The sequence below is a fragment of the Salminus brasiliensis genome, chromosome 24 (assembly GCF_030463535.1).
Source record: "Salminus brasiliensis chromosome 24, fSalBra1.hap2, whole genome shotgun sequence".
In the NCBI taxonomy this organism is placed as follows: domain Eukaryota; kingdom Metazoa; phylum Chordata; class Actinopteri; order Characiformes; family Bryconidae; genus Salminus; species Salminus brasiliensis.
Genome location: NC_132901.1, coordinates 17,206,818 through 17,213,131, shown reverse-complemented (window position 1 = coordinate 17,213,131; position 6,314 = coordinate 17,206,818).

The following is a 6,314-nucleotide window of genomic DNA, read 5'->3' as shown; positions in this document are numbered from 1 at the left end:
ATAGTGTATTTTAATGCTATATAAGCTCAGTCTTTCTTTTAAAGCATGTAAATATTGTCTTGACCTAATTCATTATAATCAATTATTTAAAAATATTTAAATTTTGATTTGATTTTAAGTTATGAAGATAAAAAAGCCCTTAATTAACTCAAAAGGGGCAAACTCATCTTCTATCAACAGACAATGAACTGGGATGAATCTGGGCCTAGCTATTGCACTTATTGCACCAGTTTCTGCAACTCCTGTCATAAATATTAGCTTTGTCATGACCGTGACATGCAATCTTGCAGAGAGAAGGCCAATTACAAGCATGCTACATTCAAACAGCACCTTTCAAACATACGGCTAATTTACACCTGGTTAGAGATTAAGCCTGGGAAAATGACGCGGTGCTGTAATTACTGAGGCAGTTGTCTAGCAGTTCAGCAGCTGTCTTGCTGGGAGTTTCTGTCTGTCCTTGTCAGTGAGCAACATGTACCCACTGTTCCTCTCTCCTGAGGCATTTTTCACTTGTTTGGCATTTGCTGTCATGCGGTTTGACATGGCTCCCCCAGACACTTACCTGCCTGTTTCTGTGACTGACATGCCAGCAAGTGGGCGCCAACTAGCTGACCACTTTTCTGTTCCACAACTCATGTTTGCTTCACAGATGCTCATATTTAAAGGTGCCAAAGGATGCATTTACTGGGTATTTGATGTATAAATTGTAAGTGGGTGACTTTGTGTGAGTGAAAAATGCTCAGATGACATGTTACAAGCCTGTTTACAACCCCGTTACTTTGCCTCAGAATGAAACCCAGCCATTTTTTAATTCTAGGGCTTGAGGGGAAAAAAACACATGCTCTGCTTTTATTGGCTGGTTTACGGCACTACAACTAAAGCTAACAGAACCTGCATATCATAGCATAGCTTTAACACTCCGTGCCATGCGATGTTAGCAAGCTGAAGAGATTGTAGACAGTTAACTTTTGCTTGGTTAAGATAAGGTAGCCCAGTATGTTTTTGAGGGAGTGGACAATGGAGAGTAGAGATGGTAAAAGCTAGGGCTTGCTTGCATTAGCTTTTAGCCTAGTGTGGATCCCTGCTTGCTCCCCAGGATTTTGCTTTGTCGCAAGCAGAGTTTCAGCTCCTGCTCTGCGGACTGTGGCACAGGAAAATCCATGGTTCACTTAGCTACCTATTTTCCCATAACTAGTCTGGAGGTGATGAGCTGCTCTGTAGAATCAAGAGCACCATATTCTCCTAAAGTCACAGTCACTTTTAACAGCTCCCCCACCTTTTGACTAGAGCTGTCGCCAGGGGGCAGGTGTATATAATAATTTTGTGGGTGTAATGCTACTGAAATGATGGTAAATATGAGTTCCCTGACTTGGAAGTTGCCCATGAATACTAGTAATTTCTTGCTGGGAAGTAAGCAGATCATTTTGATACCTAAGTTCCTGAGTTGAGGTGACCTTCAACCTTTTAACATGGCAGAGAAGAAGGCAGAATCAGCATTGGTTAGTACATAGATATATATTTTTAACAGACTGCCCTCCAAGGCTACATAAGCCACTATTTATTTATGTTGCTTCAACAACAAAAGACATGAATGTGACATGCTCGTAATTCCGACTTGGCAAGCATGTGAAATTCAATATCAATATAACAAGAGTGTGTTGGATTTTTTTGCTTTAATTTTTAATGAAGAGACAACAGTATTTGAGGTTCATAGTATGTCACTTCTAACACAACTGTAGGTCAATACTCGATCCATCAGTCAGACACTTGTTCATTCTCATAGTTCCAGGCTACTGGCTAAAATGGGTTTATTACCAGGACGGATGGATGAGTGATGATGTCCTGCAAGATGCCTCCAAATATTATTTTTGAATATCGTTATGCAGAGCCAGATGCTTCCCTCTTCTTTTCCAAAGCAGAATCTCTCTTTGAGAATTTTTTCTGAAAGCTGCTGCTTTACACCCTGTTTAAGATTAGGCAGGCAGAACTGATCCTAACCCACCTCGCCTGCTAATTTGTGAGGAAATCTAACAGAAGTCCATTCTCCTCTGACAAAGGCAGCGGCTCTTCTGAAGAACAGCATATTGCATTTGGACCTTTTAAAATTCCTTTTCTTTTAAGTGTACTAAATAAATGGGCCAAAAGGGGCTATTTGAAACAATGCCTTACATAAACCACTTTTGGTTTCTTAAAGAACCTTTCAGTGGGTGAAGAAGTGTTTTAGAAATGAGATTTGATTTAACTTTATTAATTATTTAACTAATTAAGTCATTCACTGATGTTTAGCAAGCCAGAAATTCTCCACTACTAAGGGTATTAGTACTCAAATAATTGTTGGTGCTTTGCATCACTGACACTGCGTGTGAATAGTGCAAATGTTCGCCATGTATTTTTAATTATTGATGTTTAATTATTGATCTTTACCTTACCCTCAGCAAGACAAAGGAGCTGATAGTGGACTACAGCAAGTAGCAGGAGAGAAGCTACCACCCTGTCTGGGTCAACAGAGCTGCAGTGGAAAGAGTAGACAGTTTCAAGTATCTTGGAGTTCACATCTCGCAGGACCTGTCATGGTCCTGCCACATCAACTCCCTGGTGCAGAAGGCCCGTCAGCGTCTCAACCACCTTAGACACCCTCAGAGAAACTTCAGACCGCCCTCCAAGGTGATGTAGAATGTCTACATCTGAATCCTGACATGAAGCATCACAGCCTGGTTTGGAAACAGCACCAAGCAGGACAGACGGGCCCTCCAGAGGGTGTTACGATCAGCTGAGTGCATCATCCGAATCAAGCTTTATGACCTTTAGACTTTACAGCAAGTGGTGCTGGACCATGGCTCTCAAACTTCCCGACAATGGACTCTCCATTTCCTCTGTTGTGGTCAGGGAAACTCTTTCCCATCCTAAAAGTGAGCCCTTAGAGGGATAAAAAACTTTAAACTACATTGGCAGTGTGCAAATTTAGCAATTACAGTAGGCGTGGTGTGCATGAATAACAAAGAGGAGTTGACGTATACTTCTGGGACTAAAAAAATAACAAAAAAGGGAATGAGAATTAAAAAAGGCAAGACAGGGGTGAGTGGAGCTCTCTCTTTTTACCTTCTCTGAGTACAATGGCCACCCAGCCCGACCTGCAGGAAGATTGCCCGCTGAGGTCCACTTTACCTGCGTCAGACCAGCTGCCACCTACCAATCCGACCATCAGACCCCCCACCCACCACCCATAACAGACCAGCAGCACACCCTCCTACCACTGCTACCTGTTTAATGACCATGTTAAAACCTAAATGGACTCGTAACTATCTGCCACTATTAATATCACCACTATTAACTATCTGCTGTGTCTGGTTTGGTAATTTTTATCAATAATTTATAAATAGTTCTGATTAGAGGAGGTTGGGTCGGGTCCCCCTTGTGAGTCTTGGTTCCTCCCAAGGTTTCTTCCTCCAGCTCTGAGGGAGTTGGCTGCTCACTGGGGGTCTTTGATCCTTCATGTCTTGCGTTATTTCTTTTTTGTCTCTGTCTTTTACTAATTACTAATTATGTAAAGCTGCTTTGTGACGACAACAGTTGTAAAAAGTGCTATACAAATAAATCTGACTCGACTTGACTTGACTTGGAGCAGACAATAGCGATCAAATATAATAGTAATGAACTAAGTGCTGCTAGTCCAGCCTTAACTGTGGACGAGAGACTCATAATCATCATTTGGCATAAATCATCATCCACTGAAAGGTTTATTTTTCGAATAGCATCGAGACCCTTGGCCAATGGACAGCAAATAACACTCCTACGATTCAGCCCTTCAGGTCCATTGACAGACTGGATGCAGAACCACATTCTTGTAGGAGTCTGACCGTGCCAGTTATAATCCCCATATTGTTCACTGCAGATCTCTTGGCAGAAGGCACAGTCTAACAGAGAAGGTATGCAAGCCTGTAAAGGCGTGACTGCGCCCACACTCAGCTGCACAACAACAGGCTTTTTGTTAGCATGCGTTCTGTAAGACTCCCAAAGCCAGATGACATTAATCATATTTAGTAGTCACAAGTTAGACCAACAGACCTTTTCTGGATAATAACTGTATGGGCTTGCTAAAATCTCGTTAGTAGCTCAAACCTGAACACCTCATGATAAATCCTGAGTCAGCTCATTTCTGCATGTGGCGATTATTTCGCACTGCTTATTTGCACAGTATTAATGAATGAGCAGATGTGTCAAGTAACAAAGTACAAATACTTTGTTATCGTACTTAAGTAGAAATTTAGGTTATCTTTACTTTACTGGAGAAATTATTTTTAAATTATTATTACTTTTTACTTCAACTCTTTACATTTTGACGCAATTATCTGTATGTTCTACTTCTAACATTTTAAAAATAGCCTTATTACTCCTATTTCATACCAACTTGTCATTATTCAAAAAAAAAAAAAAAAAAAAAATCTATCCAGATAAATCGTGTGCCATAGCAGACGTATGTAGCCTAATATGAAGATGTCCGTGGCAGGGACTCAAGAGAACTCGAGTGAACTGTCACCAACTAAGCACCACATTTACATTTCAATAAAGCTCATTGATAACATCTAATCTGAAGTTTTACTTTTTGCACCATTTCAATACTTATAGGCAACTACTCATCATATTTTCTGCTCCTTGAAACACATGTTAATGCACATAGATGGTCCTTTTATATATTTGATACGAAAATGCATTCATTTTCAATGGGCATATATGCAGCTGAAACAGGTAGCCTAGTGCATCCCAACATTTTACTTTTCCACTTTTACTTGAGTAAAAAGCTTAAGTTGATACTTCTGTAGAAGTCTTTTTAAACCACAGTATCTTTACTTCTACCTGAGTAATGAATGTGAATACTTTTGACACCTTTGTGAATGAGTAAATATTTCAAGTCAAGTCAAGAGGATTTGTCATTCCAACTATATACAGACTACCACAACAACGTACCTCCAGGACCACGGTGCAACACAACACAGTGCAGACAGAAACACAAGTGCAACACAGAACAGGTGCATACAGACAGTACAACACTAGACATACTCTACAGTACAATACACATTGTAGTGCAGACGAGAAAGTGTACAGGCAGGATACAATAAATAAATGAGACAGACTGAGATTGTAGTGGGAAGTGGGGTAGTGCAAATAGATTGTGCATTCTATGTTATTGTGGAGAATCAGGCAAAAAACAGTAGAGTGCAGCACAGGTTACTGCGGTACTCTAGCAGCTACATTTTAATAAGTAATTGTGCAAAAATGCAATGTGCAACTGTGTGAAATATATGTGCCAAATGGTCCAGTGACGCAGTAAGGTAGTATTGTGCTAGTATAGAGTAAAATGCTTTCATATTGTCTGGGATTCACATCTTGGGTAAATAAGTGTGTGTGTGTCTTGGTTTGTGTTTTGAGGAGTGCATCCATTCAGTCTTTGGAGTTGAGAAGTCCAATGGCGTGTGGGAAAAAGCTGTTGCAGAGTCTTGTCGCGTTGGACTGGATGCTGCGATACCTTCTATTTATGCATATACTATCAGTAAAAGCTTACAGGAGTTACCTTAAAAGGCTCCTAGAATGCTGAACTGTATTTTCTTTGGCTTAGGTCAGTACATTAACCTCATTCAAGGCGAAATCCAGCAAAACCAAAACAATTGGAAAACAGACCAATTCCAAACCCCCAAAAACTGTTAGGTAACAGTATTTTCTAACAATATTTACCCTTTAAAATGTACATCAACCAGCCCCCTAACAACAAAACAACAAACTCAACGGTGACTTGGGAAGAATATACAGTGTCTGATACTGAAGAGCAGCTCATCATGTCTAGACTATGCTAGTTATAGGAATACAGATTGCTGCGTAAACCAGGACTTGTGACCCCAGCTTTTCCTGTGCCAGTGTCTGGAGAAGCACATGACAAAGCAAAAAGCTGGAAAGCAAGCAAGGGTCTACACTAGGCCAAAAGCTAACTCTCCTTTCTCTGTTCCCTCAAAACACTACCTCAGCTAACCACCAAGCTGGAACTAAACACACATCAGAAAGGAACACCAGCTTATTGTTTTGCCAGTTAATCTTGAGAAAGGCAAACCCAGGAAAGTGAGTGGGGGCCAGGCTAAAAGCTAAGCAGCTACAATGTCTTCCGCTTGCTATCAGCACATTGCGAGTCGACTCAATACCACTACTATACCACTACTATATTATTCTAGTATAGTATTCTACTATACTAGAATACTATACTAGCATATTCTGGGAGCTTTCCCCGGTGCCATAAACCAGCCAATAAAAGCAGAGCTTATCATATT